This window comes from Montipora foliosa, chromosome 13 (genome assembly GCF_036669935.1).
Source record: "Montipora foliosa isolate CH-2021 chromosome 13, ASM3666993v2, whole genome shotgun sequence".
Lineage (NCBI taxonomy): Eukaryota > Metazoa > Cnidaria > Anthozoa > Scleractinia > Acroporidae > Montipora > Montipora foliosa.
Genome location: NC_090881.1, coordinates 17,106,047 through 17,131,046, shown reverse-complemented (window position 1 = coordinate 17,131,046; position 25,000 = coordinate 17,106,047). Strand labels below are relative to the sequence as shown.

At 40.7% G+C, this 25,000-nt stretch overlaps 1 protein-coding gene and 1 pseudogene across 4 annotated transcripts in view; both read right to left on the bottom strand.

Moving 5' to 3' along the window:
- LOC137982517 (uncharacterized) overlaps nucleotides 1-25,000 on the bottom strand; it is a 313,756-nt gene that overhangs the window by 232,287 nt on the left and 56,469 nt on the right. The window lies entirely within an intron of this gene.
- On the bottom strand, nucleotides 6,677-8,346 carry LOC137982526 (uncharacterized; annotated as a pseudogene).

Sequence of the window (25,000 nt, the reverse complement as noted above, 5' to 3'; positions counted from 1 at the left end):
CATTAGTGAAGACTATGTTATTGAGGATTTTATATTGAAACTCCCTAACCTTTGTATCAAATGTAGTACGGAAAAGAAGTAAACATTTTCCCAGTTTCCCTGCTAAGGGAATTATATGGACAATCTCACCCTCCATGGAGTCTGAGGTAGCACCTTTGGCTAGTGTGTTAGCAACCCCTTATCCATCCCTGTTAGGGCTACGACACAGGACAGACAGCGCTCTTCAGCTGTAGCAGGCAACCCAGTGGTGTTAATTAATCGTGCCGAGGGTTGAATAACCGCTGCGCAATGAGGTCACGAACAGTACCAGTTGGGAAGTGGCAATACCTATCAGTACAAGCTTTATCTAGCTGAGAACCGAGCACAGGATGGACTACCAACCTGTCCATAGCGTAGGTAACCATCAACGTCAACCAGAAACAAAAAACAGTAGAGCACTTCTGAGAATTAATGTAGCAATACGAAGAAATGCTGACTCAATCGAGGGCGCTTAAAGTGAAAATCTTTTATTAACATATGATGATGAAAACAATCAATTTGTGCTAAAGATTAATAATGAAGAGAGAGTGAAAGGAATAGGATTTACGAATAGAATGAAAAGACGATGGTATGAGCGAATTCCAGAAAGAGCTTCTATGATTCTAAGCAGAATTTTACCGGACAACGCAATAAGATTCAAAAAGGAGATGAAGGAAAACAATGTAGGAGTTGACATAGGAGTAAGAATCTACGGCGACGGTGATAACATCAAGGATCGGAATGTGGCAAAAGGACCAATATTGCCGAATAGACACTGAAAATTAAAATCAACCTACTTAAGGATGACGGAGATGGAACAAAGAAAGGAAGAGGTTTTATGCAACGAATTAAGGAGACCTGGAACGAAAGGTACAATGATAAATCCAAAGACAGCGCAATGTTTGAGAGATAATGCAGTCAGATTTGAGAGAGAAAAGGCGATAATGAATCTGATACAAGTGAGAGAGGAGAACAAAATGTATAAAAGAGGATAATAATAATAATAGTGATAATAATAACAATAATAATCATCATCATCATCATTATCACCATAATAATAATTAAAAGAAGAAGAAGAAGAAGAAGAAGAAGAAGAAGAAGAAGAAGAAGAAGAAGAAGAAGAAGTCACGCAAGTCGGTCACGCAAGTCAATTATTCTGTTCATAAACCTCAGAAAGGTGCTTAGTTTATGAACAGGATAATTTACTTGCGTGACCGATGCTCCAGGTGCATGGTTTGCGCCCGGCTGACGCACAAAAAGACACCAGCAAAGACTGTGATAAAAAAGACAACAATAACAATCATAATAATAACAATAATAATAACAACAACAACAAGTGTCGACTGTATTTAGCGCTCGGGCACTACCGATAATTGGAGACACTGTACAGAAATCCGATGACACCAAATCAACCTATAAGACACTTAAGTTCGTTTTTCAGGATTACCCAGAGAAAAACCTCGTACCTCGGAGCAAAGCAAAGAAACAACAAACTCAACCCCCATGTGACGCTAACTCTGGTAATCGAACCCGGACAACACTGGTAGAAGGCAAGTGCACTCACCAATGCGCCATTCCTGCTCACTTTCACCTAATATCCACAACAAAAATCACTTCAAATATCTTTTGAGAGGTACTAAAATGATTTTGAGATTGTGTGAGAGACAGGGTCTTTTTTACATGGTACGTGTAGTTGCTTGGAAACAACTGAGAATGAAATCTATCCCAAGCAGGACACAAAAAATAAGACCTGACCTCTTTTTCAGACACCACTGGTAGCGCAGCTATGCCAAGCCGAATACCACAGCCAGACATTTATTGAAATCCACAATGAAAAACATACAGTTCATGTAAAATTATATATCAGTATGTATACAAATAGCTTCAGGCAAACTAAACAATAGTAATACAGACGTCAGTGCCAAAAATACAAGCGCAAAATCGAAAATTCTATCTCTTCCCGGTTGGGTAGAAAACGGTCCGTTATGGTGGACGCAACAAAAACAATTGCATGCCAAAGGTCATCGGACCTTTAGCTAGACCCCAGCGTCGTGCGAGTAAAACAGTTTCCATATCTTTTGTTTTACTCAACCACTGGAAAATTCCACATAATACCAGTTACATGCCCTACCATTAATGTACATGTCCCATGTGTAAATTCAAACCTACAACCCAGTCATTCTCACAAGTACACTGAACCGGACTCAGAGTTGTCAAGCATGAAGTGTGCTGCGATTCATTAAAGCATCATGTGTTTGGATCCTGTTCAAGCTTGCACAAGGTTTCTCTTATTGTAAAAGTGAATTTTAAAGACTCTCTGTCGAACCGCATACATAACGCGCCTCAACTCAGGTTTCGTGGAGCATGAAACCAGCCATTGACCGTCATAAGTCTCTACCTTGTATTCAATCCATCGCAATCGGAGGAATATTGTTTGAATTTAAGGCTGAATTAGTACTATAGTAATAGTGTTATTATTCCTTTTGCCTGGAATGTGTATATTTTTTGCTAATCGGTAGTTTTGTCGTTATTGATTGTTATTGATATATCGGCCGCGAATTCGCCATGTCAACAGTGAAAAACACCAGTGGATAACTGAGCAGTTGGACCGTGTTGAAGTGACGATGGCAATTTGCAGATATATTCGCATGAAAACCTCAGAGACCTGACCAAAGGAAGTCAGTTAGGGATCACTGTAGTCCGAGTTTCATTTGCTGAAGCCGCTGGTCATTGTTTGTACTGAGTGAGCTACATTTGTTCTCCTCTCTGTTTGAATTTTTTTCTCGTTAATATTTTCGGAAATTGTTTCGGAAATCTTGATCTTATATCAGGCAAGATATGACTGAAATGATTTTATGTCTTATAACGCTTTCATATGTCGGGGTCGAACGTTCCTGGTATTGACAAAAAAGGCCGTTTGTGTACGTGACTCGATTGCAACGGTTGCAGCAGAGTCTTTATGAACAACTGGTTGCCACATATTAGTATCGAACAAAATAAAGGTATCTCTTTTTTCGTATTGCTATAAAAAATCAAACGCCCAGCCCTTTTTACAAGAACGAAGAATCCAAGACAAATATGATTTTTATCGATGTCTGTTTCATATTTGAATCGCTGTTGTGATGAGGGCCGCGTTAACTTTAATTAGTGTTGCAGCCGCGCGTTGTTTTCTTTATTGGAAATATACCTCTCTATTCTTCGAGCCAACTTCTTCTCCGTTCGCTTGTAGGAAAGGGCACAAATTGTCGCTTATTTCTCCCGAGTGGCTTCATCAAGCAGAATAAAAACAGAAACGCGCCCAAAGCATGCCTTTCGACAGGGAGTCTAATATTTCTTCGTAAGTTACTCGATTATCCATAATGACAATTCTCAGTGAGTTCTAATCTCAAAAACATATTAGAATCTTAAATTGATCACTGAATTACCTGTTGCCATAATAATTCCAGGTGCTTTTCTCCAGGATTTCACGGGTGTGAAGTGAGTGTCCCTGAAGTAGGACCCAAACTTTTGAGACAGTTGCAGTGAGCAGGTTGGCTATAGAATAAAAGAAGAGTTGTTGAAGGGGATGTGCGTAATGTAACAGGTAAATTGCTCCATTTGAATTAGGGCTTCTGTGTCTCAAGGGCTTCAGAATCCTGCCAATTATTATTAAACAAAGCATACACGAATAAAAAAAAAATTAATGTAAATTTAACGTACACTATAAAATAATTTATACAATACACAAGGGGAAGAAAACTCAGTGTTCAACATAATAAATTTATTACATGAACTGTAGAAGATACGTTCTAACTAAGGTTATAATCAATACTCACTTTAAAGTTCAAGTTCAATTTTCTCCATTCAAGGTTTTCAAGTTTATTGCTGCAATACTAAAGTAGCCTGAGAAATGATATTGCTGCTTGTCTCTAATCCAGTTTCAAACATGATTTAAGATCAATGCCACACCTTCTTTTTTGTAATACACAATGTTCACCTGTAAGTTGGCTCCTTTAGATTCTTACAGTTCTTCCTTTCAGCATTAACTTTTAAATGAATATAGTTTTTCTATTATCGTTAACCTATTTTTATGTACATACATTAATGTAAACTGTAAGATTTTCTCTAAGACAGCATGATTGGCTTTTCCCTTTTTCTCTCACTCTCTTTCTTTCTCACACACGCACACAAGCTCAAACTCACCGATTAACAAAAAGAACTTTCACTTACCAAACTGCAATTCAAAGCCCTTCCATTACTGTCCACCTTAGGAGCTGCAACTGGCTGCCAGAACCCACCCTTATCAAATGTTATCTTTGTGACGATACGTCGAGTTCCTACACGATCTGGAGTAAGATGACTGGCAATGTATACCCCTCTGAGTCCTTTAACCTTGAGCAGGTCAACAAATCTGTCATGTATGTATTCCCTGGTACAAATTCAAGCAAGGAAAATAAATAATCTTAGCAATACTCATTGACAAGTAATCATGATCTTCTCACAATTCAACTACTTGTGATGTACAATGTAGATCCCATCATTTTGCCTACACACTGCTGGACACTGCGGGTCTCCATTACCTTAAGTGATGGCATTGAATTTAGTTGTGGTTTTTGGTGACTGGAAATGTGTATTTCAACTGCTAAAACCCAAAATAGTACTCTACATGTAATTACTTTAACACAGCTGCACACCCCACTTTATGGATGGCAAATCTCGCCTTAACCAATTGACCCCTGGGAGTGAGACTTACTTTTTCTAAAACCAGGCGATTTTACTCGTCAACTGTGGGTGTCCTAGCTAGGGCATGTGAGGTGTCAATGGGTTAAGTAATCTCCGTCGCAAGTGACTGTGTATAAATTAAATGTGATTACTGGATTGCTATTCTACTTTAGCAGGGCTGAGAACTCCAAGTGCAAACTGTTATACAACTTATAATATCCAGGGTTTGTACACTTTTTGTGCCCTAAATTGCTTGACTTTTCCAGCACTTTCCCGGGTCATATAAGACAAAATCCATGACCTACGAAACCCCGAAATGTATATGGCCCAAAATATCAAATGGGGTGCTCAAGAAAACAGCATGCAAATATTCCAAAGACAATAATTTTACTGTCTTAGTTCTGGGTAGATCTAATTTATTTGGATTTTCATGACTTGTTTCTATTTTCCAAGACCTGGGTTTTACAATAATTATTGGAAATTCACGACTTTCCAGGATTTCAATGACCTGTACAAACCCTGAATCGTGCTCTTTATGTCACATACACTGTTGCAGAGATTTAAATAAAAGTTAATTTCAAGTTAGCGGCTGGTTTGAGTAGAGTAACTTACAGACAGCTATCGTAGTCAGAATAAATTATGATCCTAGGTTTGAAAGAATCAATTAATTTAAGAACAAAAGTAGCCAATTTCTCTACGTGAAGTAGCCAAAGCCTTTCATCGGTTGTCAGTACTTATTGAAACCACTTCATTACAAGCTAAGTAGTGTCAAAGGTTAGTTGCAGTATGCCTAAGAGATATGTGTCCCCATGGCAATGATGGTCATTGATGGATGGGAGACACGTCGTATCGAGTCACGCTAGGTGATGGCAATCACATTTCAACAACATAAGACAGATTTTTATTAAATTAGTACTAATACAGGAACACGATGCAATGAACACTTTCAGAGAGGGCTCACAATCAGAACTAATATGACTTCTCTTTCCACATTAAAAAATTACCCACCCCTTCGTGAAAGAACATTTTTGTTTTACACACAGTTATAAGATGAAACAAATTAGGACTTCAAGAATCCAATAGGGTAATACCCGGAACTTTGGCCCCTAACCTTAGAGACCAGAATGTGGGTTCTGTAGGTTACCACAGAGAAATTAGTACAAAATTGTGAGATTGGTTGCCAATGAGTAAAAGGTTATGATAATGCCACCTCTATCACAAAAAAAAAAGTTTTATCCTGTGATGAAAGTCTGACGATTTGAAATTGTGGCAGGCAGGCAGCACAAAGACTTCTACAGAGTTGTTTGATGCTCTGCTTTATCGTAAATAAACCAGTGAGCAGGAAAGGTTAAGGAATGCTGTACGAGATCTTTGAGCAAGTGTAAACTTTAAGGAGATTTAATAGAGTTGTGGTAGGTTAAATTACCTCAGCCATGGCACTGAAGTGCTCTGTGAAAAATAGAGCACTCTTTCCATCGACAAGCTGTACTTTATTCCAGTTGTGTCTGAAATGTACAGGTGAGCTGTTCTTGCACTGCGAGCAACAGCCAGGAAAACTTGATTTTCTGAGGCATCAGCGACAAAGAAATCCTGGTTTGTATGGAATAGCCATGAACACATGTATGTTATAAGTGGGCAGACATGTAGCATAATTATATTCAAATTATTAAAAAGTAAGTATCAATGATCTTAATCAGAAGTCTTTTAGATATAGATTTTGTAATAAAAACTAACGATAAAAAGTCACGACGTTTCGACCCCTCGGAGGTCATTTTCAAGTGAGAATAAAAGTTTTAAGAATTAGCATAAATATGTAAGAACTAGATAAAAATGCGGTGAACGCCGAAATGTGATAAAATATGTACAAAAGTGTAAAAAGTGCTAAAAATATATGGAGTAATGAACGGTAGCTAGAAAAAAACAATAGACAAAAAAATAATTAATTACAAGAACTGTTCTAAACAAATAATTTGGCGCGGATAGAGTCACACTGTTTATTTAGCGATGGTTTCAGTTCTTTTATAAAAAACATTTCAAAAACAAGACAATCAAACTTGTTCTGGCACTTTCTCAGGATTCTAAAACTCTTTGCGATGTTGTTAGGTTCCAATGCATGTTTCTCTCTCAGATGGTCGCCGATGGTTGCCCCTTTGTGCTCTTCAATGCGCTGGTGAAGGTGCCGGCAGGTATATCCGACATAACCTGCGTCGCACAGGTCACACTTGAATTGGTACACAACGCACTGTTGGCTTACAAGGGGTGGCTTCTCTTCACGGACCCGGATCTCTTCTTTGATCTTTTTGCTCGTGTAGACAGGGGTAATATCCGCACTGATCTTACGGCTTAGGTCGGCAAGTTGTCTCTGTACGGCGTTCGCAGATTTTTGGTCCTTGAAGGGCAACACGACTCTGATTGGGTCCCCACGCTTCTCATCAACGTGGGTGCGTGATTCCTCGGAAACTTTTGAATCAACGAAAAGGCGGATGGTGGACTGCACATGATCTTCAGGATAACACAGACGGGAAAAGATCTCTTTGAGGCGTTCACATTCCTCGTGAAAGGCCTTCCATGTAGACGAGAGCTTAAACGCACGGTTAAGCATGGTATTTATCAGTGACCGTTTATATCTCGCGTCAACGTGGCTGTGATAATGTAACAACAGTCCGGTGTCAGTTGGTTTTCGGTACACCGTTGTGTTCAGGTAGCATCCATTCCTGATTACGTTCATTCCAAGAAAGGGTAGTCTGCCATTTTCTTCGAGCTCCATTGTGAAATCAATAGAAGGGTGACTGTTGTTTAGTGTCGTTAAGAAATCTATAGCTGCTTCAACATCAGGCATTGCGCTAAGGGTGTCATCAACATAGCGCTTGTAAAAGGTGGGCATCTTGTTTTCTGTTTCCAGCTGTTTCTCGATGTTACACATGAAGGCGTTTGCCATGAGAGGCCCCAGCGGCGAGCCCATTGCCACACCGTCCACTTGTTCGTACAAGTTTCCTTCAAACTGGAAAAGCTGATTTTTGGTGGCGATTCTTAACAGTTCTATCAGGGCCTGCTTCGTGATATTAAGATCGTGTTCTTTGTTGAACCAGTCGTTCTCAAAGGCTCTCTCTGCAATACTCTCAATGGTTTCGTCCACAGGAACATTAGTAAAGAGTGATGACACATCATACGACACCAAAACATCATGCTCTTTGATTTTCATTTCACGGAGTTCGTCAGCAAAAACAAAAATGTCACCGACGGTATGGTCGTTGACGGACAAGGGCTTTAGCTTTTCGTCCAGCCACTTGGCAAGTTAATAATTGTATGTTCCTGTGGCAGATAAGATGGGACGCATGGCTAACTTCTTCTTGTGGGTTTTAGGAAGACCGTACAGATGTGCGAGCCTGGAACCCTTTTGGACTACTGAGTCGGCGATGTTTTTGGGTAGGATCTTTTGTACAGTCGACGTCAACTCCTTCTCCTTTTGGAGTAATGGATGGTAAAATTTCGGAGGTCTACCTCGTGTTCTTGGTCTCTCAAGGCTTACTGGTGCAAATTTTTCTTCGTCATTAATGGATGATTCTTTCAACAGACGTACGTAGTCAGATTTATCCATTATAACCACGCCTGAGCCTTTATCCGGCTTTGTGATAACAATGTCATCCCTCTTCTTAACTTGACTTATTGCTCTCAGCATTGCTTTCGGTGGTGTTGGACCTTTACGTTCGCTGTAATTGAGTGCAATAGATCGCAGTGTTGCAGCTGCTAGTTCTCTCTCGTTGCTGTCTTCGAGTTTCGGTTCTAGTTTCCAGTAAGCCTTCTCAAACGTTGCATGGATTTCTCTTGATGATATTAGCTGTGGCAGTGCAAAGTTTAACCCTCTACACAACACCAACTTTCTGTTAAGAATCGCCACCAAAAATCAGCTTTTCCAGTTTGAAGGAAACTTGTACGAACAAGTGGACGGTGTGGCAATGGGCTCGCCGCTGGGGCCTCTCATGGCAAACGCCTTCATGTGTAACATCGAGAAACAGCTGGAAACAGAAAACAAGATGCCCGCCTTTTACAAGCGCTATGTTGATGACACCCTTAGCGCAATGCCTGATGTTGAAGCAGCTATAGATTTCTTAACGACACTAAACAACAGTCACCCTTCTATTGATTTCACAATGGAGCTCGAAGAAAATGGTGACTACCCTTTCTTGGAATGAACGTAATCAGGAATGGATGCTACCTGAACACAACGGTGTACCGAAAACCAACTGACACCGGACTGTTGTTACATTATCACAGCCACGTTGACGCGAGATATAAACGGTCACTGATAAATACCATGCTTAACCGTGCGTTTAAGCTCTCGTCTACATGGAAGGCCTTTCACGAGGAATGTGAACGCCTCAAAGAGATCTTTTCCCGTCTGTGTTATCCTGAAGATCATGTGCAGTCCACCATCCGCCTTTTCGTTGATTCAAAAGTTTCCGAGGAATCACGCACCCACGTTGATGAGAAGCGTGGGGACCCAATCAGAGTCGTGTTGCCCTTCAAGGACCAAAAATCTGCGAACGCCGTACGGAGACAACTTGCCGACCTAAGCCGTAAGATCAGTGCGGATATTACCCCTGTCTACACGAGCAAAAAGATCAAAGAAGAGATCCGGGTCCGTGAAGAGAAGCCACCCCTTGTAAGCCAACAGTGCGTTGTGTACCAATTCAAGTGTGACCTGTGCGACACAGGTTATGTCGGATATACCTGCCGGCACCTTCACCAGCGCATTGAAGAGCACAAAGGGGCAACCATCGGCGACCATCTGAGAGAGAAACATGCATTGGAACCTAACAACATCGCAAAGAGTTTTAGAATCCTGAGAAAGTGCCAGAACAAGTTTGATTGTCTTGTTTTTGAAATGTTTTTTATAAAAGAACTGAAACCATCGCTAAACAAACAGTGTGACTCTATCCGCGCCAAATTATTTGTTTAGAACAGTTCTTGTAATTAATTATTTTTTTGTGTATTGTTTTTCTCTAGCTACCGTTCATTACTCCATATATTTTTAGCACTTTTTACACTTTTGTACATATTTTATCACATTTCGGCGTTCACCGCATTTTTATCTAGTTCTTACATATTTATGCTAATTCTTAAAACTTTTATTCTCACTTGAAAATGACCTCCGAGGGGTCGAAACGTCGTGACTTTTTATCGTTAGTTTTTATTAAAAAAAAAAAAAAAAAAAAAAAGTATCAATGAACATGTTTTATTCATAGATGTCATAGTTTCTTGAGTAAACAAACAGAGGGTGTGCAAAATTGTAATTTTGTGGCGTTTTCTCTAATTGTCACTCTGGCTCTTCGCCCTTGAAGACAGTCCTGCTTGATGTACCGAAACATCAACACCATTTTTTCTCACCAGTTTGCATTTAATTCTTGATTTTAAAAATGATTGTTTTCTTTTTAATAAGTCCCTCATCAAGAGATTCGTGCTATGGTGCTACAAGTGATACAAGAATCTATGCTTACCCTTGTTGGACTTGCAGTTGGAATCTGAGCTGTCTGGAATGAAGAACGGTTTACGGACACCTTCAACGTCAAAGAAACAGATCCTGATTGCTGAGAAAAAAAATAATAAAAAAACAAAGGAACGACATTGTTAATATAATTTTTGTAAACGAAATTACATCTCTTCGTAAATAAAGAGGAGCCCTCTGGACTAGCCCAAGGTATCTCCCTTAAAAAGGAGTCTGCATCATGAAGAGGTAAAGAAATATCATTAATTTTAACAGATTACATTCCTAAGACATCATTTTAAAACATAAAATATGTGCAAAGCAATTTGGAAGCAGGGAAGAGTCATTCCATATGAGAATGCAAAAAAAAGGAACTTTTGGCCTCATGAAGAACTGAGAACTGATGGGCCAAAGTTGGTCCAGTGGAATAACACAGATATAAAAGTAGGTCTGCAGTGTTGTTTCTCTACCCTGTAATAATTCAGAGTTTTGTATAATGTTTGATGATTTTAACTCGTTAATAACCCTTATAGGGATAATGTAATGTCCGCAACGAAAAGTCGGTTTTTTTTTCATTGCACGTTGCATGCATGATTTGGCTCTGCTGGCTATTCTACTGTTGCTGCTCATTTAGTTTGTTAAGACCACCATTTCAGCATTTATTATTATCTTTTAATTAACTTATTTCAATTTTAAGAAAAATATCGTGAAATAACTGTTATGTCTGTAATGTTATGTCCGTAACAATTACTAAGTAAAAGACAGGCAGGAGTAAGTCCTGATTTGTACCATTACAAAATCTTGAAGCAAGAAACTGAACTTCTGTGATCCAATTTTGGTGAACTAGGGTTAATATCTTTAGGTTGTTTAAAAACACAAAGCAAATTAAATGTCAGGTTACTATGGTAACAACTTTAATGGGGGAAAAACACAAAGGTTATTCACAATGCTTAACTAGTGTCATAACGTTTGAAGAGGGGAAAAAGGATAATTAACTTTGACTTCTCAATCTGAAGCTGTGAACGTAATCTGAAAAATTATGTGATTTACATTTCAAGTTCAAAAGTTTAAAATGAAGGCAAACAATAAAATGTTCCATCTGTCAAGAAATGACTGAAAGTTCTGTTGTACAAGTCTGCCACCAGGGGCTTCACGATTTATTGTTTTTGGATTTTTGTTGCTTTTTCATTTTTGTTGCACGAGCTACACCGTTTTCTCTGGAAAACCTCTTCGTCCTTGGGCAGTATTCTTCTTTTCTTAATAGAATTGTGGATGCAAGTTTAATAAGAACAGCATTTCTCTTTCTTGGGATTTTTGATAAATGTTTTTAAACTTTATTTACAGGTTTCCCTAAGGCCAGGGGTGTTTAATAGGCTTTTGAAGCATCTTCAGTGGGATGAGGGTTTACTGCTTTCTCTTTTCGTAAAAAATGAAAAACAACGTTGAGTTTGCAAGACATGCTTCGATCGATCATCGGTCATCTTCAGTTGCAAGTGTCCGTTACAGTGCGAATTTCAATTTATGTCAAAGTTGCAATTTGAACTTACGTATATACGTTGCCCTTAGAATTTACTGTTAAACGTTAGAACAATTTTATGTGCAGACAATCTAATCATGTCCGCGCAAACAGTTTATCAAAAAAAAAAAACTAAAATACTTAATGGCAGGAAATTACAACAACAACTTGACAACAACAACAAAACGTACTAAAATTAAAACATCGATGTATCTAAAAAGATAGAGTTAACTCCGCATGTTTTAGCTGCCTATTTAGACTGGGATTTTCCCAGCGGATGTGAGCAGCCTCTTTGAGCAACAACTGGAAACGATTAGGTGCCAATCGTTTCCACTTTTTGCTCAAAGATCGATCGAAGCATGTCTTGCAAACTCAAAGTTGTTGCCCATTTTTTTACGAATACAAGTTTGTCTGCTTTTCTCCAGACCATATCTCTTTTTCTTTTTTTCCTGTGTTGTCTGACTCTCTTTCTGTTAAGCATCTTTTGCCTTGCAACTTCACTTGGGCTGTGGACACTTTTCTTTCTTCCTGCCTTCTTTCTCTCGTAATTTGTCCCTTACTTTATAAACATTAGTTTTTTTTTTCTTCATTTGCCTACAGTCTTTCTCTGTATGCTCTAACTCTTTCTGCTCCTGCTTTTAGAACCTTCTTAGACTCATTAACCATGATTGGTCTTAGCTGCCAACAACAATACTTTCAGAGCATCAAGAAATGTCATAAGTAAACTAGCTTGTTGGTCAGCAGTTTCTCTGAAAAATGCTTATTGAGCATGCTATGAAATAGAGTTTCCGGAAACTGACCAAGTATAAAAGTCTCGATTTGGAATGATTTTGAAGCAAAATAGAAAAATAAAGGCATTTTATGTTGAAAGCTATAAATTCAATTCAGATAGAGTAATGTCCGTAACATTACATTTTCACCAATAACTAATAAACAAATGAAAAAGATTGCAATAAACAATTGCATTACAACATTACAATACTCTGTTTTGAAAACAAGCACTCAAAGCATTGGACTTTTCTTGATTCACAGCAATTAACACTTAAGTTTTTATTATTTTTTTTATTCAAGGGAGTGGTTGTTCTAGCTGCAATGTACGTAACGGCACTTTAAATAAGTAGATAGCTGTCTAGGAATGTGTTATCCATTTTCTTTCCTATAAACTTTAAGGGGGTTTTTATGGTGCATTTGTACCCTAATAAAATATAGCAAACACATAATTGCACTTTGAAAAGCAAAAAGAAAATGGTGTGAAGTGGCGTCTGGATGTAATGTCAGCAACGGTGGAATGACCTGGAAGTACATTTCTTACGGTTGGAACAGCCCAAGATCTTGAAAGCACTGGAACACTTGTAAAAACTTGGTTTCGTCTAGTTTTGAGAAGGCAAAGAACTCAATTCTAGTGTTCAGAATTTGGTATAAAGGAGTCTGCTGTCCACTGCAGAGAGGTCTCCGCCTCTCTTCTACAGAGTTATAAAAAACTTTGGGAAATCAAGTCAGGTCATTACCAGCCATCACCATCGATCTTAAAGAGGTGTCTGCTAAGAGAAAGTGGACTACAGTAAAATGGATCTGGAAGTCGTCAGCCGGTTATGTAGGCCATAATCAACACAGCGATCAGTGTCAAAGAGATTAGTGTTCAAGGCAAGCAGAGGTCTCAAGGCCTCTCTGGAGAAAGAGAGGTAGAGTACCCGACTGATGTTATGTTATGTTATTCTAATTAATAGATTCAACAGAATACAGTATACATATACTTTAAGTAAATATGAATAAGAAATAGTATGAACGCGAATGTATTTCGCGATTTATGGGCACGAGTGATGTTTAGAAAGTTTGAGAACTTTCAAAATATCACGAGTGACCATAAATCTAGGCTCGATTACCAGCCGCTGTTCGAGAACCGGAGCCAGCGCTCCTCCTCGAAGACATTGCTGGACGCGTGAGGTGAGCCATTGTTGATCTTCACCAATCAGAGACTCGCCTGTCAAAATTGAGCAGGCATAAATTATACTTTTTAGAGGAAATCTTCAAGTTGTACTCTCCCTTGGCTACGCAGCCGTTCTCTTTGTTGTCGCGTAGGAGACTATTCAAGTTGTGGCTGCGGAGGTATTGCCTGTGATCGAGCTCTACAGTGCCTTTAAGGTGGGAAACATCCAAGATTTGGACAACGTAAATTGTTCGAGAAGCTGGAGATTGGTATTGTGTCGTTTTCTACCGTCTGAGTTTGGAAACTTCATTAATTTTTCAGTTGGCGCCAAGGGAAAATTACGGCCTTGAAATCCTTTGTTATTGCATTTTCTCCTCAGATTTCGCTAATGTGAGAGTAGACAAAAGTTTTTTTACAAATTGGCCGCCAATCAGGATGTGTGAATTTGATTGACAGTCACGCCTCCTTCCAAAGTTCGCGCAGTTGTAAGTTGAACACCGTTGCATGGGTTGTTGAGTTGACGTATTTGCACGTAATTGTCAAATGTGAAAATTTGTTGCGTGGCCACGGTAACATCAATTGAATTTACTGCGGAAATCGAGCCACCATTAATGAAAATGCACGAGCAAGTTCAAACGAGTTTTTTTGTAAATTATGTACTCAACAAAATCACTCCATTGCTTTGTTTCCATAGCAACTTTCGTATTGCACTCTATTTAACAAATTGATGTCAGTTTTTAATGCATTTGCCCTGTTATGCGCCGATCAAATCGAAACTTCAACACCCCCCCCCCCCCCTCCGGGAAACCGCAAACCCCGGGCATTTGACTGTCTTCTTTGCCCGGGCAGTGTGGAAGTTGACCTTTGCCTGCGCGGGGTGGGGAAAATTAAACCGGAAGTGTAAGGTTTCAAATGATTTTGTTTTTGGGCGCCGAAGTCGCTAACAGCTATAAAACACGTGTGTGAACGAGATGGAAGAGTTTAAAGAAAGAGATGTAACAACTGCGAGCGATTGGCTTGCAAAAAAGGTCTTCAAGAGGGCTTTATTAAAGACAGCAGAGGCCGACGACCATTGTTCTTTAGTAGGGCATGACAGACAAAACCGACGATAGGGTAGGGTATTTGAACACCATTTTGGTCCAATGGGGCGGGAACTTGAACGATCCAATCTTCAAAAGTTCAAATGCCCAGGCTTTGCCCGAGGGGGGGGGAGGGGGATGTTGAAGTTTCGAGTTGATCCATGAATTTCGTCATAACATTGTCAAAGTAGCTATCCGCAGACTACTTTGACAATGTTATGACGAAATTTATTGTCAATAACAGGACAGAAGCATGAAAAACTGACCATTACAATAACAAAAAGGCAGAGGGGTCAAAATTAAGTCAAAACACGAGAAGAAAGCGAGACAAAAATGCGAGAAACTTCAATCTGACGAGAGCAATATCGCGTCATTATCGCGTAAATTATAAATTTATGTGTCTGTCCGCTTATTCACAATAAAAATTAGCGAATGAGCGCGCGCGAATTTTGCAGTCATTGTAAAAAACCTATTTAGCCATTCGTCATTGACTAATCAGAAACGAAATATTTTGTTGAGCATATAATAAACTAAATTAAAGCAATAAAAGAGTATAACAGATCAACTTTCGCTTGTATAAGCTTAAATCTTATCTTTTTTTGGAACTGAAGAAACTCTGCATTAGCGACTGGGGATTGAAATCTGAAATCAGAGAAGCTAAAAATGTTATCTTCCAATAATAATAAAAAATCGTACAGTGTCAAAAGAAAATCTGCCCTTTTTTTTGTCAAAACCTGAGACACTGATATACGAGGGCCGTGATTGTCAACTTCTCCAAACTGGCGCAAAGTTACACTCAGTGGCGCGCAGGGATCTGGGTACGACAAAACAAATAGTGTTAGGCGTTCGAGATCTCGCAATAAGCTTTGTGATGGCGGCTGTCTTAAGGTTTGTCCTTTCGTCACACGTTTTCTGCGTATTTTCTGCGAGTATGAAAGAACCCGTTGAGATAACATTAAGTACATCAGGTAAGGAATATGAAAACAGAAAGATTTCAGAGCTAGAGTGTTACAGGTCTAAAAGTTCGAGGAAATGACCCGCGAATAAGATTTGTTTAGGTTCAAACCCCCGCCTGCTTGAATTTCCATAGCCTTTTACCCCCATCCCCCTTCCTCAATAACTTCCAGCAAATTCATTGATGGCGCTGAGTTCTTCTTGAAAAACCCATTGAGTGTGAAGGATGTCTGGTTAAGACAAAAAGTGGGAACACCAGTTCCGCACAAACTTGATGTGGATGCAGAACTGATGCCATGGCAACTGCACAATTGGTGCCACTTTGTGCAGTGACTGCCATCAAGAGAAAATAAAGGGGGAAGAGAGCAGAGGTTTCAATAGTAGGTGACTACTGGCAACTGACCACCAGGTACTTTGGTCCATGCCGCCGCCTACTTCGCACAAGCATTTGAAAGTTTTGCTGTGAAGGTGTTTTTCCGCCGTTCTCTATCACAAAATAAAATCGCTTTACTTGATTTACTTAAGTCCGACTTATGGTGTTTCCTCTCAAGAAAAAAAAAGTCTACATATGGAAACAAATTCCGCGTTGAAACGTAAAGAAAATCGCGTACATAAGTTAGCCGCTCTATGGCCAGCGAGCAGGCCCTCCGAGGGACTGGGGTTGGGGGTAGAACGCGGGCCTGCACGCACGGTTTTGAATTTTGAATGCCGCGTCCAAATTTTGGACGCAAAATACTGATTGGCTGAGATTAAATCACTTAGTGACGTCACCATTGACAAGCTCCAATAACAAGAAAGACACTTCGCTTCGAGAGATAAGGTGGTCAGAAATGCGTTTGAGAAAATCGTAGAATGTTGCAATTTTTCTGTAACTTTACATAATTAAAGGTCGATCAACGCGATGCAATGGCTTCTCTTCTGGAAGGAAAGGATTGTTCTAAAAAAAAATTTTTCCACCTTCTTTTCGTAGCGGCCAAAATACAACGATGGTGACTTCATGTCACCGTGGTAGTTTCCCGTCCTCGACAAAGCATCATCGCTGATCACATTTGGATAAAAACGTGGGCCTTTCGGCTGCCTCGTTATATGATTTAACGATAGAGGAACTCTACACAATTTTAGCAAGTATTTGGTTAAGTCGAAAAGGCGGCTCCACTTGCTCGATCTCATGGTAACTCCGCAATAATCCAATGCACTTGAAAACAAAATATTCCAATTTTCAACAGTAAAATGCATATCTATAATCACAAGTACTCGATAAGAATTTGAAGTAAAATGCTGTACGTATTAGAATATCTGTCTAGAATATCAAGTGTGAAGTAGTTGTAATAATATCTGTATTTCATTAAAATAAATTTTAAAAAAAGATAACTCCGCTTCGCTTTACCGAAATTTGGCAGCAGTTGTGGTCGACGAGTCTCACACAGTGGAGATGAGGTCAGGGAAAAGGCATTTCTCTATTAAACGAAACACATTTTCTGTGGAAAGGGACTTCGACGAATTAACGTACAGAATAATCAGCTAAGCTTTACAGCATCTGCAGTGGTTGTTAGGATTTTCTGGCGAAGCTTTCCTTCCTTTACAGTATTTGGGAGTTTCTGCCTCGAGCGATTTGATATACACAACGCATGGCTTGCTGTTTTTCAATGTTTACTTCGGATGAGCTCTGATTGGCTAATTTTTGACAGATCTCTCAACGTGGCATCAGGAGGTGGCATTCAAAATTCAGAAGGACGCGTGCAGGCTCTCCTTCTCTCCCACTGCTGAGAGAGTGCCTGCTTGCAGGCTAGCCGCTCTACAACTTTTTCATATCTGGGAAGATATCGTTGGCGTCACCTACTGTCGTTAATGTGCCAAACAGAGCCTCATTGGCTGTCGAAACAAAGGTTCTTTTGTTTCCTTGGTGGGCAAATTTGAATAACACGTGATCACAAAGCACATGTTTCGATGTTTTGTTGTGATGGCTGAGAGACAAGGCGTTCTGAACAATGATTTTTTCGCCATTATCCCAAAAACATTAAAGGGTGAGTTGTATAGAATTAAACTTTACAACTTACTTATTTGCCCGACTGACGTAAAAGAAGCCAGCGACTTGCATTTTTAAAGAATCATTGAACTGGCAAAGGCCATGCTTTATTGCTTTTTGGGGAGAAATTTCATGTCCACCAAATAGTTTGGGTATAAAAGAAACGTTTTAAGGGTTAGTGGTCAACTTTCATAAGATATACCTTATGATGTATTTAAATACTAGAAGCACTATGTTAAAAATGACTGTAATTTTAGTATTTTATTGCCTAATTTCGCTTGCCTTTTAGAGGGAAATACATTTTGGAAAACATTTTCCAAGCAGGTAGATTTCAACCCCCCCCCCCCCCCCCCCCGATCGGCTTGGAAAGTGTGACTACACATTCCAAGAATAGAATTGATGGCAACGGTGTGGATATTTAGAGAGAAAATTGAAAATTCATTGTCAGGTGGTCAGGTCCTCCACATGACCTCAAATTGGTCATTTCACGTCGTTGTGAAGACGAGAACGGCAAAGAAATGTATGCACGTGCACGCGCAGGGCGTGCAGAACTATTGTTTTTGCTATTTAAAATCTATTGTCATGTGACGTTCTCGTTACCGCCGTCGTCGTAAAATGAGGGCATGCAAGCATGAATATGCCCGCATGCACTCTTTTTAATGAACAAAACAAAGTACCAAACCTCCTGAGTATTATCACATGATCTGTATTGGGAAAACAAAATCTACAAGCCGAAAAGGTATATTGAGTGTCGAAAGTAATTAGCAAATTGCTTTGGTTACCATTTCTTCACCCAGTGATTGGTTCAAAGTTCTCGCGCCACTTTTTCAACCGATCAGAAGTGAAAGCAAACCAATCCTGGCTTGCGGGTGCACATTTTCCCGCGCTTTGTGTCGGCTACGAGTAATTACTTCGAGTTTTGATTGGTTTACTGGATCGTCTCCGTCCTTTTTGATTGGCCAAAGTAATTACTTTGGTTTTGGTTTTACGACACTAATTTGAAAACTGCTCTATTCCCTCTCATAGACACCTCAAAAATTCAGGTAGCTTTGACGGGATTCAAACCCATGACCTCTGTGTTGCCTGTGCAACGCTCCAACAACACTAAGTTGTAACAGGACAGACAATGAATTCTACTCACCGGAACTACAGCAAACATGTAGTTGTCAATCATATTAAACTCCTGCACCCCTTCGTCCAACACTTTTGCACCAAAGTTGGAAAAATAGTCTGTTTTTATAATATTGGAGAGGCCACCTAAAGAGGCAAAGACAGGTTTGAGACCTATTTGGCAACCAGACATTCTGTTGATTGAATCCTTGCTCTAATAGCATATTTTATAGTGACGACTAACCTGTAGTTTCTTCACGCTCAATGTACAGTGTATTGGCACTGTCCCATGGTGGAATACCCCTACAGAATGGAAAAGTAGAGCCCATAATCAGAACATTAATATCATTAGTTATTTTAAAATCAAGCATGTTGAGTGTAGCATCTCATTCAGGTTTCAAAATAAAAGTTTCAAACTCATTTGAAAGCCTGAATAGGCCTTTTTCAACAAACGATCACATGGTACAAAATCCGCCATGCTGGAGGGCAAGCTCATTATTATTCCCCCACTGGGACATTAACACAAAGAGACCTGAACCAGTCAAGTTTGACTTAACTTCCAGTGGGGGAATAATAATGAGCTTGCCCTCCAGCATGGCGGATTTTGTACCATGTGGTCATTTGTTGCAAAAGGTCTATTGCTCGTTTTCCAGGAAAATAATTCACTTGGGTCCAGAAATTCATCTAATTAGATGCACATCCAACAAAAAGTTTCCTTTTTTAAGTCTAAGCTTTCGCTACCTCTTTCCAATAACAAGGTAAGGGTAAAGATTAGCATTATTTTTGGCCCAGGGTAAATGCGGCTTTTTATCCTTATTTGAGAAGCAGCATTTTGGGGACACTTTGTGACGTTAATATTATTCATTGTTATATAGCTGAATTTTTCCCCCAGCAGCGTGTGCTCTTATTGGTTATTTCGAGGTCAGATGACATCTAACAGCAAGACTGTTTCCCGCCAAAAGTCTCTGAGCGGGCAACAGGGCAAAATCAATGACATCGGAGGGTAACAGTGCACTGTTACCCGCGAATGTTGACCGACGACTGCCGTTGCTGTTGCCGTTGAACGTTTTTCTTTTTGTGCTATATAACAAATCACTTAATGACGGGTCCCTCGGGAAACAGTTCATTTTGTTTCCCTGGAATTTCAATGTTTCCCTCGGTTGCGCCTCGGGAAGACATTGAGATTCTCGGAACACAAAATGAACTGTTTCCCTCGGGACCAGTCATTAAGTGTTTATTGTATTCCCAGACACGAGTGTTGTTGAAGTTGGGGAGAACAGCAAGAGGAGAATTCGTGACGCTTATTGAAATCTGTGTGCATCTAATTAGGGCACCTCTGGCCATGTCTGAAATAATACACAGAGCATTTTCATTCTTATTCATTCTTAATTGATGAAGACATTATATTGCTGTTCCTGATGGCAAATTAAACGAATTGGTTTGTAAAGTCTTAATTACAAATGTACATACATGCATGTACAATATCGTTGTATTGGTCTACAACAAAGTATTCACAACTTTTTTTAGGTTATACCATTTCCGAGTTCACGTCTGCCTCCTCTACAAAGTGAGTTTTATGATAATTAGTTTTCTTTCATATGTAAAGTTAATTACCATCACAAAAACGTCGCACTTAGACTCGCTTTTAAGAAGAGGCAGGCATGAACTCGGAAATGGCCTGTTACTGCCCTTGTTCTCTAAGTTTTGTTTTGTTTTTCAGTTTTTTGTCTTTTTTTGTTTTTCACTCAATTATTCTTCTTTGTGATAATAATTTGCTTTTGTAATACAGAAATACTTAACAGTTGTTATTGGCTGAAGACGAGGTGAATATCAGTGAATAAAAACCGAGACGAACATAACTGTTTTGAATCAAATTTCTTTAAGCGGGATGTTATGAATCAAGAATATAACAAAGGCGGCTTGCGAATGATAGACGTTGATGAAGTGGTTTAAGTCTTTAAGGTTAGCAATAGTTTCAATACCAGCTGCTTCTTCTCTGCACGCATCGCCACTTCAGCGGACGCATTTGGCTCGCGTACGACCAGGTGTATCGTGAGCACGCGGCAGCTACTAAACTCATGGACTGGTCGTGCATGAACGTGCAAATATTCATTTTCCACGCAGCGGGGTCATCCACGCAAAGCTCATTATCAAACCATATTCTCAGGGTTGGGAGCCAAGCGGCTTAGCTGGTAGCACAGTTGTTTGCAAATCGTGGAATCAGGGTCAGTGTATGTCGCCAATTGCTTCTCGTACCGATGCTCTTCGTGCTCGGAGCCTCACCGCGCTATGGCCTGTGCCAGCATCTCCTCAAAACGTGGCAACGGAGAGGGAAAACGTCTTTCCTTATTACTGATTCGGGATGCTTCAAAAAGCAAATCGAACCGTCATTAAACCATAGGCCGTTCTGAAACTCAAAGCACCCGCGAGTGAAACGGACTCCATATGCACGTCAACAACAGCTACGAACTCTGCCGTTCTAGTTCTCCGTTACATTAGCCTTCTCTCATTGTAAGCGCCTTTTCACTGTTTAGCCGTCCTCCGCCCCTGCTGTGTATAGCTCCACAATCGTGCGTTTGCTGTTTGCCTATTAGTCGAAATGTTCGTTTGTTGTTCAGCCAACATTTTGTAAGATTACGTTGATTCGTTAAAAATCATGAATGGTGCGTACAGCTATATAAGAAAAATACTTTCTGCTGTAGGGGAAAAACGTTTTTAATTACTGGGTAATTGGGTCTTTTCTGTTATTATTTCGACCGTATCTCCTTCATTGCCACCAGTTTCCATCGTGAGCCTTCCCAACATGACGAATTTTGGCAGCAGTTAGAAGGCCATCCTTATCCTCAAGCAGTTTCTTATCTTTGGATCTCATGCAATTTGGGTTTCGACTGGTTTGGAGGGAGGCCACAAACTTAAGTCAGCCCAGAAGAACAAACTGTCTACTCGGAAGCATCTCCCAGTGATTGATAACTATTTCGCCAACTAGGGAGCTATGAATAGGGTTGCTGGGCCATTTTCTTGACCCCCTCTTCCTAATATGCAGGTCAGCAGCTTTGGGGGTATTCGGGAAAAAAAAAAGGTCAACCCGGGAAAAGGCGCCTTATAGGAGGAGGAGGGAGGAGTTCTCGATGCACTACATTACGGTTGACCAGATCATTAGCAGGGTTTCATTTTCAAAATACGGGCCTGGAGCTCTAATGGCCAAATTTGGCGTGGAAGTGGCTTATCGGAATGCTACGGTCCTCCCAAGCAATTGTCATTTGCTGGGCATGAAATGGAGAGGCCAGTACTTCCCTGACTCAGCTCTCCCTTTTGTCCTCCGCTCAGCATCATTTATCTTTTACTCGGTAGCGGATATGGTGGAATGGAACCTATTGAATAAGCACAGTCTCTCAGAGCTGGAGCACTACCTCGATAATTTCATCACAGCCGGCCCTACTCCCTCACCACAGTGTCTGCATAGCCTTCAACGGCTATGCAAGTGTGTCAAGCTCTGGGCTTGCTTCTCTATCCCAACAAGTGAATCGGCCCATCTTCTTGCTTGGTCATACTGGGCATAGAACTAGGCTCTATGAGACAGTGTGCTCGCTTACCGGAAGAAAAGTTAGTCTCCTTCAGAGAGCTGATTGGCTCATGGCGTAATCGTTGGTGGTGCACCCGGAACCAGTTGGAGTCACTAATCGGCCATCTACACCATGCGACCAAGGTTGTGAAGCGCGGTCGGGCATTTCTTCGCCGCATGATTGACCAACTCTTTCACTTGTAAGCTGAATTCCACTTGGACCTGCAATGGTCGGACGAGTTCCTTTCTTCTTTGCATGGTGTCAGTTTTGGCTCTTACCCGGCGTGTCAGCTACTACCGACATGGAATTCACTTCAGACGCAGCAGGCTAACTCGGTTTCAGCGCTTATTTTCAAGGCGATTGGTTCAGCAGGGCTTGGGGCCCGGGTCAAGCTATTGCCTACCAAGAGCTTTTCCTTGTTGTTGTGGCCGCGTACGTCAGGGTTTCCCAGTGGTTCTGGAAGCATATCCTGTTTCGCTCTGACAATGAGGCCGTCGTCAGTATCCTGGTTTCGCGGACATCCCAAGTCCTTGTTGTACGTTCCTATTACGTAAGCCCCTTAGGGCAGCAGCTCGTTTTAACTTCACATTTCACTCAGCAGCACCCGCCTGTCTCGCTCCCATTGGCAGGAGTTCAATTTTCGCGCGCCTTTCCAACAGCTGTGCTCAGACACGTACTGAAGGACGTGTCCTGCCCTCTCTTGAAACATGGTGGCAGCAGTTCCTAGCAGAGGGGCTAGCCCCTACAATACAGACCGCTTACGGTTCTGGGCAGAAAAGAATTGTGGACTCTTGTTGGGGAAACCCGAAGGTTCCGTTCACATAACACTCCGTGTCCCGTGGACGAATGGACCTCGTGCCTCTTTCTTACCCACTTGGCTGCATCGGTCAAGACCTCCAAGATCAAGGTATATCTTACTGATACGTTGGTGATCTGTTTCAGACTACAATGTGTGTTGCGGGGAATCAAGCCCAGTGCTGGTGCTTCTCGGAAACTTCTTGGTTAATTTTTAATCTCGGATTAGCGCTAATCGGCTTTTGGAGAACCGGTATACAAAAATTTGGTTATCAACGGAGTTGATAGTGTAAATTGGCCACCGTACAGAGATTCCAAAAGCTGACGTTTCGAGCGTTAGCCCTTCAAAACGACCGAAACGATCGAAACGTCAGCTTTTGGAATCTCTGTACGGTGGCCAATTTACGTTATCAACTCCGTTGATAAAACCAAATTTTTGTATACTACTTCCCCACCGACGCAGCACCACAGTTTCTTTAGAAACTACCCTTCATTCATTCTTGGAGAACAGGGCCCTGAAAGTTTCAAAGAGAGACCCCTTTTGTCAGGGTTGCTAAATTCACATTGGCCGAGGCAAGTTCACGCTGTGTGCTGTTCAGTCGCTCCTGGCTTATTTGTATGTGAGGGGGGAATAAAGGCCTCGGACAGGTAGTGCGCAAATTTGGGTGAGTACCCTGTTTCTCATGTTTGATCTTTGTGTAATTCCTTGGTATTTATTTGGGAGTTAGGTCCCTTGACTGCCCTGTTCGCGGGCTCGTCCTCCAAGCACCTTGGAGATCTAATTGGAGGTGGCCGCTCACAGGATTGTCATGGTTATGTACGCGCATGCTTGCGGCTCCCACCGGTTTGTTGGCACCTCCCCAACTCTCATCTATTGGCGATGAGTTTAAATGTAGCTAAATATAATTTGGGCAAGGTTAAACGCGAGATAACGTTGAGCAGTGGTTTTGCCCAGTTAATTCTGTGGGGCAGCTCGGGAAGCTCAGGGGCTTTTGCAATTGTCACCACTCCTTTGAAGTCAAGTATTCGTGCGTTCGATCGTTAGCGTTGAATCATGTTCCTCGCCGCTCTTGTGCCCTGTCCCACCCGTCCCTTTGGAAGTAAGTACTTTCCTCTAGATCTGGTACCCCGTTATCTACTGGAAGAAGACTTTCAGTGTGACGGTTGGTTACCTATGCGAATGCTTGCGGTTCATGCCGGTTTTGTCAGCACCACCCCAACTCCCATGTACCGGTGATGAGTTAAATATAATTACATAGGTGATTGTTTGAAAATTATGCATTTTCTTTAAAACACTTAATTTCGTTGTCTGTCACCTTGACAGAAGTTTTTAGAGTTTTAGTTTCTCGGTTTCTGATAGGTTATGGCAATTCTACCCATATTATGCAGAAATTAAGACAATAATAATAGTTAGAGGCTGTTGTCCGTGTAGAAAACTCCAGCCTGTATACAGGTTGGCTCTACCATTCAACCAAACCAATTCTTCTTCAATCTTCTTTTTGACAGAAAAAATAAATGATGAGATGTATCAGATTCAGACAAGTCATGCAGTTTCTTATCAGTTATTGATCAAACTTTCAGTCGGAAACGGGGTTTTCACTCTCAGAATTACCTTCAGAACCAACCTTTTACGTAGAATAAGCCTTTAGAATGATGTTCTCGTATTCTGAGAGGATGCTTTGCACTTGGGAGAAATTTTGTGAAAAGAATATGTTTGACATCTATCATTGCGTAACTCAATTCTCAAACTTGCCCGTAATCTGTTGAGGTTTCGTCACGTCGCAAAAAAAAAACAGAAAATATTCGGGGATTGGTCGATTTCTATG